Source organism: Zingiber officinale, chromosome 6A (genome assembly GCF_018446385.1).
Source record: "Zingiber officinale cultivar Zhangliang chromosome 6A, Zo_v1.1, whole genome shotgun sequence".
Classification (NCBI taxonomy): Eukaryota; Viridiplantae; Streptophyta; class Magnoliopsida; order Zingiberales; family Zingiberaceae; genus Zingiber; species Zingiber officinale.
The window spans coordinates 74,015,229-74,031,603 of NC_055997.1; the positions used below are offsets into that span (position 1 = coordinate 74,015,229).

At 37.1% G+C, this 16,375-nt stretch overlaps 2 non-coding genes across 2 annotated transcripts; one reads left to right on the forward strand and one right to left on the reverse strand.

The window, feature by feature from the left end:
• The first annotated feature begins 7,972 nt into the window (after positions 1 to 7,972).
• Positions 7,973 to 8,044, forward strand: TRNAG-UCC. Its single transcript has one exon. It is a non-coding gene; the product is annotated as a tRNA-Gly (tRNA).
• Positions 8,045 to 8,713: 669 nt separating this feature from the next.
• TRNAE-CUC lies at positions 8,714 to 8,786 on the reverse strand. The gene has a single exon. It is a non-coding gene; the product is annotated as a tRNA-Glu (tRNA).
• Between the last annotated feature and the right edge of the window lie 7,589 nt (positions 8,787 to 16,375).

Here is a 16,375-nt window from a genome sequence, read left to right on the forward strand (position 1 = left end):
TTGAAGCATTTAGGGCAATCTAGGTTTAACGTTTTAAGTTAAAACAAGTGGGATTAGCTAAGTGGGTAAGGATACTTAGAAAGGTAATTTAGGTATATTTTATTTATGCTGAATCTTGCCATGATTGTTTGCCCATTATATGTCATGACATCATGTTTATTTTTGCACTCATACCTTATTATGAAAATACAAAAATATCATGTCATGTCATACATACATCATGTAATTATAGGAATCTTTCTTTTGAAAGTTATTTCATTTTGATGTATGCCATAGCATAATCATGCATTAAGTTTAATTCCTTGTAATTAAGGACAAATGGCATTTAACAACACTTATTAACAAGTGACATCCTGGGTGGATGTCTAATATCTCTAAAATGCCTAGATAGATATGCATGATCCCTAGAATAGGGCAAAACCAAATTTTACATCTCACAAAGACCTATAAGATGACTTGTATGTGTTTTGTCCACAATAGATACAAGTGAGATGTTAGGATGATGAACAAAACTCAACATGTTGATTTAGTGCATTCTTTTGAGTTTTAGGTTCATCAAAACACATAGTTATGTGTTTTCCCATCATTGGGAAAGCTAATGTACAAGTCATATGCATTAAGCCCAAGGAATGTGATGGGATATTGGTTTTGAAAATTATTTTAAAAGACTTTTGGAAAACCTTGGTGAAGGCTATCTTTTGATAGTAATCACCATTGAATAGTTAGACACAAACTTGAAGAAAACGCTAAAGTTTTAGCAAGTTTTCAAGCTTGTGTCAATCTTTGAAGATATGATATATTTTTATAGAAAACTATTTTTCCATGATAAAGTATGCCCTAAATAATGTCTACACGAAATTTCATGATTTTTGGATTTTTGTAGAATTTTCTAGGGATTTCTGAAGTTGGCTGAATTTGAAATTCAGCAACTATCAGAGCTCCGATCGATCCATGGATCGATTGGAGTGTCTGAATCGATCAGTGGATCGATTCAGAAGGCAATTCTAGCGAGTAGAAGCTCGCTGGATCGATCAGCCGATCGATCCAAGAAGACTGAATCGATCGGTGGATCGATTCAGCAGGGTTCAATCGATTGGAACCCAACTCCAATCGATCGAAGATGCTGATTTTGGCTGGGAAAGCTTATTTTCAGCATTTGGAACCTATTTTAGTCTAGGTAACCATTCCAAACCCCTGAAAATACATTTGTATACATAAAAAGGGTGTTTTCGTGTGGAAAACAAGGATGGATTGGTTAAGGAAGGCTAAGTTGAAGTTTAGGTTGAGGTTTGTTTCAAATTTTGAATATTTGAACCTCAAAACTTCTAAAATTGGGTTTCCTAAAGTTTTGGGGATTCCAAGTCATTGTTGGTGCAATGACAGAAGTTACCACCATGTCTTTAGGGGGAGGGACTCTTTAAAGACATGAAAACTATTTTTCATGAACCTTGGAAGATGGTCAACCTTCCGTTAAGAACATGCTCAAGGTTGAGCGTTTGAACTTTAATGGGGAGTGGATATCCTCATTGTTCAAGTGGCTTCAAGTGGATAATGCTCAAGGATGGGCATTTGCCTACATTGGGGGAGAATGTAGGGTTAAGGTTAATGAAGGGTATGAGACCTTCATTATCGTGTTGATCACAACGAGTGAAGTTGTGAACAACGATGAGCAACTCTTCAGGGGGAGAGTTTTCAACAAGTGAATTTGTTGATATGTGCCCAAAAATGGGGCATGGTTTGATGTGTGCCAATAGGGGGAGAATGAAAGGGAGTAAGTTAGGCTTTCATTACCTGGAGGGAGTTTGCCCTCTTAGGGGGAGAATGAAGGGCTTAACTTATGTATTCATTACCTAGTGGCATGAAGAAGGTTTTGGCTATGGGATTAGCCTAACTTACATGTGGTATTGTAAGTGATAGTGTTGGTATTGTCAAACATCAAAAAGGGGGAGATTGTTGGTGCAACATCCCTTAGGTCAAGGTTGACCTGGTTGACCAAGCTTGAGTCTTGGTTTGGGTTTCGATGTTTGACAATGCAAGGTTGATTGAAGAAGAGTCAAGTAGGTCAAGGATGACCGGATACTTGACTGGGAAGTCCTAGTGAGTGAAGTTAGGCAGGAAGAAAATCCTGATGAGTGAAGCTAGGTGAAAGACCTAGTGAGTGAAGCTAGGCAATTGGGAAGTCCTAGTGAGTGAAGTTAGGCAGGAGGAAAATCCTGGTGAGTGAAGCCAGGTGAAAGACCTAGTGAGTGAAGCTAGGCAATTGGGAAAGGCCTGGTGAGTGAAGCCAGGTGAAAGACCTAGTGAGTGAAGCTAGGCAATTGGGAAAGTCCTGGTGAGTGAAGCCAGGCAAGAGAAATCCAAATGGGTCAAGGTATGACCAGACATTTGGTGAGAGTCCAAGTAGGTCAAAGGGATTGACCGAATACTTGGCACGAGAAAGAAAAGTCCAAGTAGGTCAGAGGGACTGATTGGCAAGAAGAGAAAAGTCCAAGTGGGTCAAAGGGATTGACCAGACACTTGGTGAGAGAGTCCTAGCCGGTCAAGGGTGACCGGATGCTAGGTCTTATGTACCAACAAGTCATGGTTGACTAGATGTTGGTTTAGGGGGCTTTAGACTTGGTTTTGGACAAAAACCAAGGTTTGGATTGATTCGTGGATTGATCCAGCAGGTTTGGATTGATCCGTGGATTGATCTAGCAGGTTTGGATTGATCCGTGGATCGATCCAGAAGATCTGGATCGATCAGTGGATCGATCCAGAAGATCTGGATCGATCCGCCGATCGATCCGGTGAGTCCCCGCGAATAGAACCCCTCTGGATCGATCCGTGGATCGATCCAGAGGTCCCAATCGATCAGTGGATCGATTGGGACGCTGCTGCTTCACGCGATAAGCGCTGGATCGATCCGTGGATCGATCCAGGCATTTTTCCAGAGCACAGAGGCGCTCTGGATCGATCCGTGGATCGATCCAAAGCCTCCCCGATCGATTGGGAGCAATCCAATCGATTGGGATTCGACCGTTGGCGTCGTTTATAGCTGTTGGCGTGCGATTCCTTCAGCAACTCTTCACAGATTCATTTCAGATCTTCACCAGCTCCTCCACAACTCTTCTCAAGCTCGAGATCGCCAGTTCTTGAAGGTTCTTGGAGGCTCTTCCAAGTCAAGAGGCGGATCAAAGCAAGAAGAAGAAACTAGGGTTAGGGTTTGTGCACTCATTGTAAGCTTGTAAGCTTGTATTTCTTTACTACCCTTTCTTCTTCTTGTATTGAGTCTTGTAGGGCTTCTCCGCCCTTGGTAGTTACCATAAAGGAGAGTTTCATTAGTGGAGGGTGCGTGCGTTGTGTGGATCCTTGGATTAGTCACCTCCCTTGGAGGTGGATACCAAGTAAAATCCAAGTGTTAGCGTGTTTGTATTTGTTTCTTTGTATTTCCGCTGCGCATCCTTGAAGAAACAAGCAACGCCGAGCAACGAGCACGCGAAGAGCTATTCACCCCCCCTCTAGCTACTTTTCGGTCCCAACAAACGGATGTAAGAGGCTTCTCCACGTTCATCGAAGGAGATTCTTAAGAGCTTTCATTTGTCTTGGATTAACAACCACTTAAGTTGTAACCAGGTAAACTCTGGTGCCTCTTTTCTTTAGTTTCTTATTGTTTAGTTCTATTTTTACACTATTACTGCTAACCTGAGTTGAAAGATCGTGAAAGGTATTTTAGTGGTTCAAGCAACTCAACCCTCTCTAGTCGGCCGACCCGGACCAACAATTCATCTATACTGCACAGGACCAGCTATTTGTGTCTCGTATGGTAAATGTACTGGTAGATGTTCTATTGAATAAAAAAAATTTGGTGGAAATATACACTCCAGCTTACATAGTATAAGAGGAATGTTTATTTCTAACAGAAGTTAATCATCCATCATAATACATCTCACTGTCAAATCTCTAAAAAATAAACTCAATTCTGTGAGTGCTTGCCAAACATTATGAGGAAATAAATCTACTGGAATAAGTTTTTGCATGAATACATGACAATCATGACTTTTTATTTCAAGCAACTTTAACCTGTTCATATCTACGCATCAAGCTATATTTGAGGCATACTCATATGGAAATTTACGAAAAGTCTCAATCTCATATTACATGGTTCCATTACAAAGGAGGGAAATACAGTATCAAAAAACATATAGGGGAATCACAAGGATACCACACAATACCTCCTTCGTGCTCATGTTCATGATGTCACATTATGTGGTAAGCTATATGGAGAGATGCATATAAGCGTTGAAGTCTAGCAGTTAAAGGAAAGTAATATATCACTGTCCAAGAAATATTTTCCCCTTTTCTTCCTTGGTATACGAGTATGTTGCTTATAACGAGGGTGAGTACAGATTTTGCATTCACTCAAATTGCTATCCTTATTCTAAAATATCATGCAGTTGTTTATATAACAATCAATCTTCTCTACAGGCAAATCTAAACTTCTAACTAATTTTTTTGTACTATAAAACAAGCAGTCATTATGTTATCAGCAGGAAGCAACTCTGACATCAATTGACATATGTCATCATAATATCTTTTTGAAAAATAATGTTCTGCTTTCATAATTAATAATCTTTAGTAGTTGATAGTTGAGAATGACCAGAGGGAATGTTTTCCCATACTTCTCTTTCACTAGCCTTTAACATTTCATATAGTTGCTGATAATCAGGTATTGATATTTCATCTATATTGGGATAATCAATTCCAGTATTTATCGCATCTTGAACTATTGATTGCATTAAAACATCATTAGTTGATGATTCAGGCGTAGTAAAAGTTGTGTCAGATAATAAACCACTAGAATGCCCAATTGGTTTATATAAATAAGATTTTCCGTGATAGTATCAATTATAGTAATTTGACACAAAATTTTATATATATATATATATATATATATATATATATATATATATATATATATATATATATATATACTTTCACGGTATCATCATCACGTAAGGCTCTATTTCTACATTTCGAATGATTGCACGAACACCGTAACTCAGCACCATGTATACATTCTGGATGACTTTTAGCAAAGTTTACAAACTCTTCAACTTTAGCAATAAAATTATTTCTAATAAATTCATTTTCTAATCGATTGTATATCCAAACTTTGTTCATAGATATTGTTACATAATGAAAATATAATTTAAAACACTATTAAATTTGTACAATTTGATTTAAACTTAAATAAAATAATCAAACATATAGGATTCTTAAAATAATTTACCAACGGAATTAAAATTCCGTTGATAGCCTCTTTTTTTCATAAATTAATATAATTACCAACGGAAGTTAAATTTCATCGATAATATCAAAAAATATATTGACGGAATAATATTCCATCAATATAATCCATTGGTAAATTAATCTGATAAATTTTGTAGCGATGGATACTCCCAGTAATATTATAATTATCCATTCATTCTCAAAGAAATTTTTATATTTTAAGAAAATAACGTGAGGTAGTCAAGTATCAATTATTTTGTACCTACTTTGTTTACTTTAAACCTTATACTTTTGATACAGATTGACAAATTCTGAGGTAAGGAAGAAAAATGTAATTTTGTTAAACTCCTTAGTTAGAAAACTATATATACAAATATATTAATTCAGAGCAAAGTTTTTCCAAGAAAAATTAATTCAGAACAATGATATGACATTAATGAGTTTGCTATTAATGTTAAAAATCAAAACATATCTTTAAACTAGAAGCTAAATCTATATATCGAAATGTCATAGTATGAAAACTAAAATATGCATTTTGAGGATCATTAGCTTCCTTCGTTTGTTGAGTATTATTATTATTCTATATGTAAAATTTATATCTTTAAAAGTTAAATAATTTTTTTTTAAAATTGATATCTTTATATCCTTTTTTTATTAGTGGAAACCTTCTTTCTCTTTCTCTTTTGTGTATGAAAATAACTAAGTTAAAGTTGTTCGCTAGATTTTTGCCTTTTGTTGGAGGGATTTCTCTTCATATCTTTGTTAACGCGCAAGAAAAAATCTCCTATTTGATGAAATTTCAAGCTAGATAAATTTGTAATCAAATGATAACTCGTGTCATTTCTTTTCCTTCTCCTTCTTCTTACTATTGCTATTATTGTTCTAGTCGACCTTTAAAGTCATACATTAAATGAGGTTGAATTTCTAAGAAAATAAAAGAGTTGACTGGATCGAGTAATAGAGAAATTTATGGAATGAAATGAGTTCAGTCACCCGTGATTCAATATGAACGTATTGAGAGTTTCAAGATAATGATGTAGCAGCAGGATGATTTCTACGATTTTAAGATATCTCACGATTGAATATCAGTTTTGACGAATTAATGGATGAATATTTTTTAATGAACGATTGATTTAAGTATACTGATGGGTCGCCAACTGCAAACATTTTCTGATTTATTTTGATAATTTATAAAAAAATGAATGTATCGTGATAATAAGGTAAAAACATATTTTCGGAAAATTCTAAAAAAAAATCATCCTTCACAATAAAATATCCAAGAACTCCTATTTATAGGATCTATTGATAATCTGAGAGGATATTTAGGGAATATTTAAAGAGATGAATAGATAATCTTTTATGATAATAATGTAAAATCTTTCGTATTATTTTAATAATTTTAATTCATGATTCATTAAATTATCTTATTAAGGTAAAATTTGAACTCAATATATTGGTGTTTTTTAAATTTATTTTTATTTATTTATTTTTGCCCCGTCAATTTTTTAAAACAAAATGTGCAATTATGGTTTTTTTCATTAAGGGGCGTTTGGTTAAGAGGAATAATAGTGGGAAATGTAAAACAAAATGTGCAACTATGGTTTTTTTTTATTAAGGGGCGTTTGGTTAAGAGGAATAAGAGTGGGGAATGAGAATAGTAATCATTGATCGCAATGGTTGATGTTTGGATTATAGGAATGTAAATACAAATAAGGGAATGAATCCTTATAATTGGGTAACGACTCATTCTCATGTCTCCCCCCTTCAATGAGTCATTACTCTATTTTCAACAATCAAAATACTCCTTTATTCTAAAAATACCCTTAATCCAAAACTAAAATTTCCCCCTTAATATCAAATATCAAAATATATTTATTTAATTTTTCTTTCATATCACTTTCTCTCTCCTTGTTCTCTCTCATCATATTTTCTCTTTCCTCATTTTATCAGCCACTTTCTCTCCTTAATATCTCTCATCACATTTCTTTCCTCTTTTTTCTAATTACATGCACTTTCTCTCTCATCACATTTTCTCTCTCATTAATATCTTCCATCACACTCTCTTCCCTCTTTTTTTTCTCAATACACATTTTCTCTCATCATACTTTCTCTCTCCCCAATATCTTTCATCACATTCGCTTTCCTATTTTTTCTCATAACACTTTCTCTCTCATCATACTTTCTCTCTCCTCAATCTCTCCCATCACTCTCTCTCTCCTCAATTTTTCTCATTACACTTTCTCTCTCTTCATCCTCTCTCATCATATTTTCCCTCTCATCTTCTATTGCTCTCTCCCATCACACTCTCTTTCCTCATTTTCTCTCATCGCACTTTCTCTCTCATCATTCCCTCTCATCATATTTTTCTCTCACATCTATTTTTTTCTCTTATTTTTCTTTAAGGGTAAAAAAAAAAATTTTAATTTATTCCGATAGAAAATATTCAACTAACCAAATATTGCTTTTAAGAGTTATATCCATGCACATACCCATTTCCATTCCATAATACTATAATTTTTATTTCGATTCCTATTCCTAGGAAAGGACCAAACTCCCCCTAAGTTTCAAAATATCTGTGAGAATGTAATATATTGGTTAAATACCAATGGAAGATGTGCATATATTTCGTAATTGAAAATTCTTCCGCTTGGATTTTTAATTATATATTTATTTCATTTAAATGATTGAATCCACACAAGCTGCGTTTGTAGTCCAACGGTAAGGATAATTGCCTTCCAAGCAATAGACCCGGGTTCGACTCCCGGCAAACGCATTTTTGTGGTTTTTTCTTGACGACAGAAATCAAATTATGGGTTCTGTACATCTAAATAAGCAAACATTTATCTTTTGTTATTATTATAATTTAACGAATTATTTTATCAAACTCTGAACTTTAGGAGACAATGTGATGAACTATAATAATTTATCTTTTTTAAAGAAAGGCAGATACATTTTTTTAAAAAAATCAGCCTGTGATCAACTGAGCCGTTGGAGCCAGATCCACAATTTATTTATTGTTTATGGATGGTTTAGTGTTCTTAATCTATAATTAATGTTTTAATTATCCCTTTCCTTTTAAAAGAAAAACAATGAGTATATATATATATATATATATATAAAAGAAAATAAGGTGAAGAAGTCAAGGTACCTCAATTATTTTGTACCTACTTTGCTTATTTTACTTTTGATACATATTGACAAATTCTGAGATAAGGAAAAATGTAATTTTGTTAAACTTCTAGGACTAAATTTTAAAAAATATACATTAATTCAGAGCAAAGTTAAAGTTTTTCCAAGAAAAATTAATAATCGCTTTTTTATAATTATGAGTTAGATTGATTGCATACGTACTTAAAAAAAAATACAGTAAAGACGTGCATTGTTTTTTTCTTTTAATGAAACAGCACACAGTTTTATTAAATCTAAACAAATAAAAAACTAATTCCGTTGCCGGGACTTGAACCCGGGTCTTTCGGGTGAGAGTCGAATATCCTAACCAACTAAACTACAACGGATTATATTTATAAGTTTACTAATATTAAATTAGAAATTATTAATTTATTATCTAGTTCATCTCCTTCGCTAATTTCTCATTCAGTGTATTTAACTTGGGATATGAATATTCTTAGATATATTAGGGCTTCTAGCATGTACAAGATCAGTAATATATGGTTTCTTTTATTTTATTATAGTTAATAGTAAATCAGAAAACACTTGTTTAGGACTATTAGGTCTGTGCCAGGATATGTCTTCAATGTTCTCCTGGAGAAGATTCAAAGATAGGGTTTAGTTTTGCACTATGCTTTAATATTTAAGTTCCCCTAATTGTCTGTGGCACACAGGGCATCCTTGGTTTTCTATTCTGGACATTCATGATTTTTATCTGAATAATTTTTAAGGTAGACGATCTTCCCACTTCTATCGCATAAATATGGAGTACAATTATATAGAATCAAGGGACAACCTCTCATTACAAGAAATTTGTAAAATAACAACGAAATTTAATTATGAATTTATAATTTGTTGCTAATTTGCTTGATTAGCGATGATATATTTTTCATCGTAAAAAACAAAGTATTAGCGATGAAACTGAATAAATCGCCGCAAATCAAATATTTGATTAGCGGCGAATTCCCCTGTTTCGTCGCTAATCACAGAGATTAGCAGCGAAACTAATAATTTCGTCGCTAATCACATTTTTATGGGGATAGGGATTATTAAAGGTATTAACTACGAACTCATCTATTTCGTCGCTAATCGCAGTGATGAGCGGCGAAATCTGGAAATTGGCCGCTAAAATATGTGATTAGCGGCAAATGATCAAATTTCGCCACTACTATATGTGATTTAAGATCCTAACTCCCGATGTCGCGCTACGTGCTTCACCATTTCTTCTCCACTTCTTCTCCTCCAGCGCTCCTCTCCGCTGCTCCGTTTCTTCTCCACTTCATCTCCTCCAGCGCTCCTCTCCGCTGCTCCGTTTCTTCTCCACCTCATCTCCTCCAGCGCTCCTCTCCGGTGCTCATCTCTGCTACTCTGTTTCTACTCCAACGCCGCGCCATGCTCCGGTGACCATTGCTCCAATGGGTGCTGAGCTCTGTTTCTTCTCCTCTGCCACGCTTTTCTTCCCTTCTCAAGTTAATTCTCTAGAATAAAGGAAAACATTCCAATTACAAACCTATCATTTTTTTTTTTAATTTTAAGAATGTAAACCTTGGTTAAGAAAACAAAGCACTCTTTCAATATGGAGAAAGACTTCAACAGAATTGAGAATTTAAAACATATTTATAAACGTATATACAAATCCTACATCCTGCACAAGTTTGTTATATGATTCTTATATGCTATACATATTGATTCTCAATTATTTGGGTTTTTACATGTACTACAACCTATTACCTATCACGATTTAGAGGACATCACAACATGAGTTTTCTTATTCCTTAGCATATGGCTTGGTCTGAAAGACGGTATTTGAATGATTTATGTGTTGAACCCCGGGTAGCTTCTGGAGTATGCAAACTGATCGTCGAGGCTAGTGTTCGACACTATCTCCGTAAACTATATTGCTCCACTACGGTGCTTAACGGATTGTTGCAATTCGTTCCCAAGATACAACGACGACGAACGTCTCGGAATCGTAGCACTCCGACTTCCGAGACCAGCGAACCTTCTAGTAGACTTCTTGGACTCTTGAATGCACAAGATGAGATGAATGCTTGAGGAAGAGAAGAGAGGATTGAGTGAATTGAGTGAGTTTTCCATCATCTGGAGGGTTCTATTTATACTGAATGAAGAGGTTGATTGTCCTTTGGGTGAGTGGATGTGTTCCTTGGGCTGGATCGATCTAGATCATCCATTCTGAAGGGTTGTAACCCTTCACCAAGCCCACTTCAATCTCATCCATCGGATCTGAGGAGTTGTGACCCTCAGATCCCGCCTATTGTCATCGGCCATCGGATCTGGATCCATTGATTCGATACTTCAGATCAAGTCTCATCCCAGGCCGTCAGATCGTTACTCTTTGCGATCCAACGCTCTAGATCGCATCACAAGCGATCCATCATACCTAAGTACAAAGTGTGCCTACAAAGCGCCCATTGCGTACGTGCGCACGTGGCAGGTGGCGGGCTCACAGGTGCGAGCACCTGCTCGCCCTGGGCTAAGGGGTAACATGTCCTTTTATTTTTGTGTTAACTCCATTAACACATCTTCATTAATAAGTAGAGAATACACATCGAGAATTTCCGATGTTGGACTATTCTCCCATGCACTTTATTAATAAATAATAAATGTTATTTTTGGGCTGACTTTAAACATTAATTTCTCATTCACCCTTAATCGGTTTTGAGCAAATTAATAGTCTAAATCTATCTACGCGAATCGTAGATTTCAATTTTGAAGTCAATTACGACTTTCAACAATTGATGGCTTCCTTCCTCTAAATCATTTTGGTCCATTTAAGTCCCCAATATCCAACAATCCCCCACATGAATGGAAATTAATGCAATACGTGTATGCATGCTGACATTTTACAAGAGTCCAATCGATAAGTCACTGCATCGGGAGAGGTAGCTTGTGGCTTTGAACCTTCCGTAGTGAAATGCTATCGAGTATACTAGGCTGCGCAGTGAACGTGATGTCTTGAACTGCTCAGCTGTTGGTGTATACTGAGACAATAACACCCACACAGAGATCTATCTCACCTACTTTAGGTTCTCATGGTTGGTTCCGTTTCGGCCATGGATACCATCTTGGATTCATGAGTGTTTCATTGAAGCGGCCTGTCTTCACACTCACATAGGTGACACTTCTATCAAGAGTATCCTACCATACTCCACCTTATCAGGTATAGAAGTCACTAAAAGCATAAGTTTAACCTCACTACATGAGGTAGGACAGCACAAATTCATCCTAGGATTGGGATAGAGATAAACTATCTAATGTGCTGGACCACAACTTCTGTAACTTCGTTGTCCCATTGAACCAAGATCTTGGGATCTCCAGTCAACAAGGTTGGGTTACCGCTACAGTCGTTTTTAGTTGTAGATTTTTAATCTCATTCCTCTTGATGAGCAGTATACTTGATCTCGACTCAACCCCTTCGTTAGAGGATCTGCCAAATTATCTTTGGACTTAACATAGTCGATTGCAATCACTCCATTCGAGATCAACTGCCTAATGGTATTATGTCTACGACGTATATGTCGTGACTTCCCATTATACATATTACTCTGTGTCCTTCCAATCGTCGATTGACTATCACAGTGGATTAGTACGGCAAGCACAGGTTTCACCCAGCTAGGAATATCTTCCAAGAAATTCCGCAGCCATTCAGCTTCCTCAGCTGCTTTGTCTAGTGCTATAAACTCGGATTCCATAGTTGACCGAGCAATGCAAGTCTGCTTAGTGGATTTCCAAGATACTGCTCCCCCACCGATCGTGAATACATATCCACTAGTGGATTTGGAGTCTTTTGTATCTGATATCCAATTAGCATCACAATATCCTTTCAACACAGCGGGATATTTTCCATAATGTAATCCATAGTTCATAGTATATTTCAAATATCTGAGAACTCGCATCAATGCTTTCCAATGAGTGTCGTTTGGATTACTCGTAAAACGACTCAGTTTGTTGACCGTACAGGCAATATCCGGACGTGTGCAGTTTGTGAGATACATCAAACTGCCTATTATCCGAGAATATTCCAATTGCGGTATGGTCTCACCATGGTTTTTCGCTAAGTGTTGACTTAGATCCATAGGTGTTTTCACTGTAGAGATATTGTACGCATTGAATTTTTTCAATACAGATTCTACATAATGGGATTGTGTTAAAACTATCCCTTCTGATGTCCTGAGAATTTTAATTCCCAATATAACATCTGCTTGACCCATATCTTTCATATCAAAATTTCTGGTCAACATTTTCTTTGTAGTCATGATTACATCATGATTACTGCCCATTATTAGCATGTCGTCTACGTATAGACAGACAATTACATAGCCTTCAGGTGTGTTTTTGACATAAATGCATTTGTCACATTCATTTATTCTGAATTCGTTTGACAGCATTACTTTGTCAAAATTTTCGTGTCATTGTTTAGGCGCTTGCTTAAGTCCGTACAACGACTTAACAAGTCGACACACCTTTTTCTCATTTCTAGGAGCCATGAACCCTTCGGGTTGCTCCATATAAATTTCTTCTTCCAATTCACCATTTAAGAACGCAGTCTTAACATCCATTTGATGTATTTCAAGGTCATACAGTGCTGCAATGACTATTAGCACTCGTATGGACGTAATCCTTGTCACCGGTGAGTATGTATCGAAGTAATTAAGGCCTTCCTCTTGCTTGTACCCCTTGGCTACAAGTCTGGCCTTATACTTGTCAATTGATCCATCAGCTTTATACTTACGTTTTAGTATCCACTTACAACCTAATGGTTTATTACCAGAAGAAAGGTCTACTAATTCCCAAGTATGATTATTCATGATAGACTCAATTTCACTATTGACAGCTTCTTTCCACATTGGAGCATCGTGTCTAGAGAGAGCTTCACTTAATGTTCTTGGTTCCATTTCTGACATGAAAGTCATGAAATCTGGCCCGAACGATTTCTCAACTCTAGCCCGTTTGCTACGACGTGACTCTTCACTTTGATCGTCAATAGTCCTTTTATAACAGCTAAGTTCGGTAACGTCATTTTTGTTTGAACTTCCGTTGTTATCACTTTCAACGTTTCCCTTTTTATTTGGGAATACGTTTTCAAAGAATATCGCATTCCGAGATTCTATAGTTGTTCCCACATGTATATCAGGAATGTCTGATTTGTGAACTAGGAAACGATATGCTATTATAGGCATATCCGACAAATATCGCATCGAACGTTTTAGGTCCGATCTTTACTTGCTTTGGTTTAGGTACTTCGACCTTTGCCAAGCACCCCCACACTTTCAGGTATTTGTACGATGGCTCACGGCCTTTCCATAGTTCATATGGAGTTTTATCATTTTTCTTATGAGGGATTCTGTTGAGAATGTGATTTTCCGATAATATTGCTTCCCCCCACAAGTTTTGAGGTAAGCCTGAATTTATCAACAAGGCATTCATCATTTCTTTTAGTGTCCGATTTTTACGTTCGGCAACACCGTTTGATTGAGGTGAGTAAGGCGCCGTTGTTTGATGGATAATGCCAGATTCTGTACAAAATTCATCAAACGGTGCACCATATTCTCCACCTCTATCGCTTCGAATTATTTTAATTCGTTTGTCAAGTTGGTTTTCAACTTCTGTTTTATAGGTTCTGAACGCCTCTAGGGCTTCGTCTTTACTTCTTAAAAGAAAGACATAACAGAACTTTGTGCAATCATCGATAAAAGTAATAAAATATTTTTTACCTCCTCTAGTTTGCACAAATTTCAAGTCACATAGATCACTATGTATTAACTCTAGAGGAGTTGTTGTCCTTTCCACCGAATGAAAAGGTAGTTTCGTCATTTTCGCTTCCACGCACACTTCACATTTGTGTGTTCCGTCAACATTAACGTTTGGTAATAAATTTAATTTGACGAGACGTTTGAGAGTATTATTATTCACATGTCTGAGTCGATCATGCCATAAATTAAAACACTCAACAACATAGCTGAAAGTATTTATTTTATTACCATCAAAATTTCGGAGTACAGACATTACAACCATTTTGAATAGACCCTTTTCTAGGTACCCCTTTCCTACGAAGACACCATTCTTCGTAAGTACAAAATTGTCTGATTGGAACACTAGCCTAAATCCGGCCTTGACCAATGCCACTCCAGAAACTAGGTTCTTACTGATGTCGGGAACATGGAGTACATCAATGAGTGTTAGCTCCTTTCCGGACGTCATCTTCAGAACAACCTTTCCGAGTCCAACAATTGGCGACGTCGTGGAATTACCCATATAGAACTTCCTGTCATTTATTGGAGTATACTTGGAGAACATCGCTTTATCGGAACAGATATGACGAGTTGCTCCAGTATCAATGAACCACTGCTTCGGGTTGGTATCCACCAAGTTGGCTTCAAATACAACCGCAGTGAGATCCAAGTCCTCAAGAGAGGTAGCGACATGATTCGCAACATCCTTTGGCCCCTTGGTTGACTTCTTTGGGCGTCTGCAGTCCTTGGATAGGTGTCCTGCCTTTCCATAGTTGTAGCAGGAGCCTTTGAACTTCTTTGCTTGAGCCTTCTTTTTAACTGCTTCGGCTTTTTGGCGTTCGGCTCGACCAGGTTGGACATTTCGTCTATAGTCCGCTTGGTTCCTCTGGAGTCGGATAACTTTCGATTATCCTCCTCTATTCGTAGCCTCAGGATCAGATCTTGCAGCCCTATTTCCTTTTGCTTGTGCTTTAGTTAATTCTTGAAATCCTTCCATGACGGAGGGAGCTTCTCAATTACCGCAGCAACTGCGAATGTCTCGTTCAGCTTCATGCCTTCGGCGTCCAGATCATGCAGTATTAATTGCATATCTTGGACTTGAGATGAGACGCTTTTTGAGTCCACCATCTTGAAATCCAAAAACCGACCGACGATGAATTTCTTCAATCCAACATTTTCGGTTTTGTATTTCTTCTCAAGGGATTCCCACAAAGATTTTGCCGTCTCCAGAGAACAATATACGTTATATAACGTGTTGTCCAAGGCGTTGAGTATATAATTGCGGCACAGAAAATCTCCGTGAGACCACGCATCGCTAGCAGCCTTACTACCTTCCGTAGCGGCTGGCGTGTCTTCGTGCAAAAACCGTACAAAGTTTAGCGTTGTTAAATAAAACAGCATCTTCTGCTGCCATCTTTTGAAGTCGGTTCCGGTGAATTTCTCCAGCTTTTCTCCGTGCGGAATGGTTGTCGGAATGGCGGTCGGAACGACCGTCGGAATGTCGTTGGTAGCCATATCAGTTTGCAAGCAATATCGTTTACGACTGTTGAACCTCGGGTAGCTTCTGGAGTATGCAAACTGATCGTCGAGGCTAGTGTTCGACACTATCTCCGTAAACTATATTGCTCCACTACGGTGCTTAACGGATTGTTGCAATTCGTTCCCAAGATACAACGACGACGAACGTCTCGGAATCGTAGCACTCCGACTTCCGAGACCAGCGAACCTTCTAGTAGACTTCTTGGACTCTTGAATGCACAAGATGAGATGAATGCTTGAGGAAGAGAAGAGAGGATTGAGTGAGTTTTTCATCCGAAGTGCAAAGTGCGCCTACAAAGCGCCCATTGCGCACGTGGCGGGTGGCGGGCTCACAGGTGCGAGCACCTGCTCGCCCTGGGCTAAGGGGTAACCTGTCCTTTTATTTTTGTGTTAACTCCATTAACACATCTTCATTAATAAGTAGAGAATACACATCGAGAATTTCCGATGTGGGACTATTCTCCCATGCACTTTATTAATAAATAATAAATGTTATTTTTGGGCTGACTTTAAACATTAATTTCTCATTCACCCTTAATCGCTTTTGAGCAAATTAATAGTCTAAATCTATCTACGCGAATCGTAGATTTCAATTTTGAAGTCAATTACGACTTTCAACAATTGATGGCTTCCTTCCTCTAAAT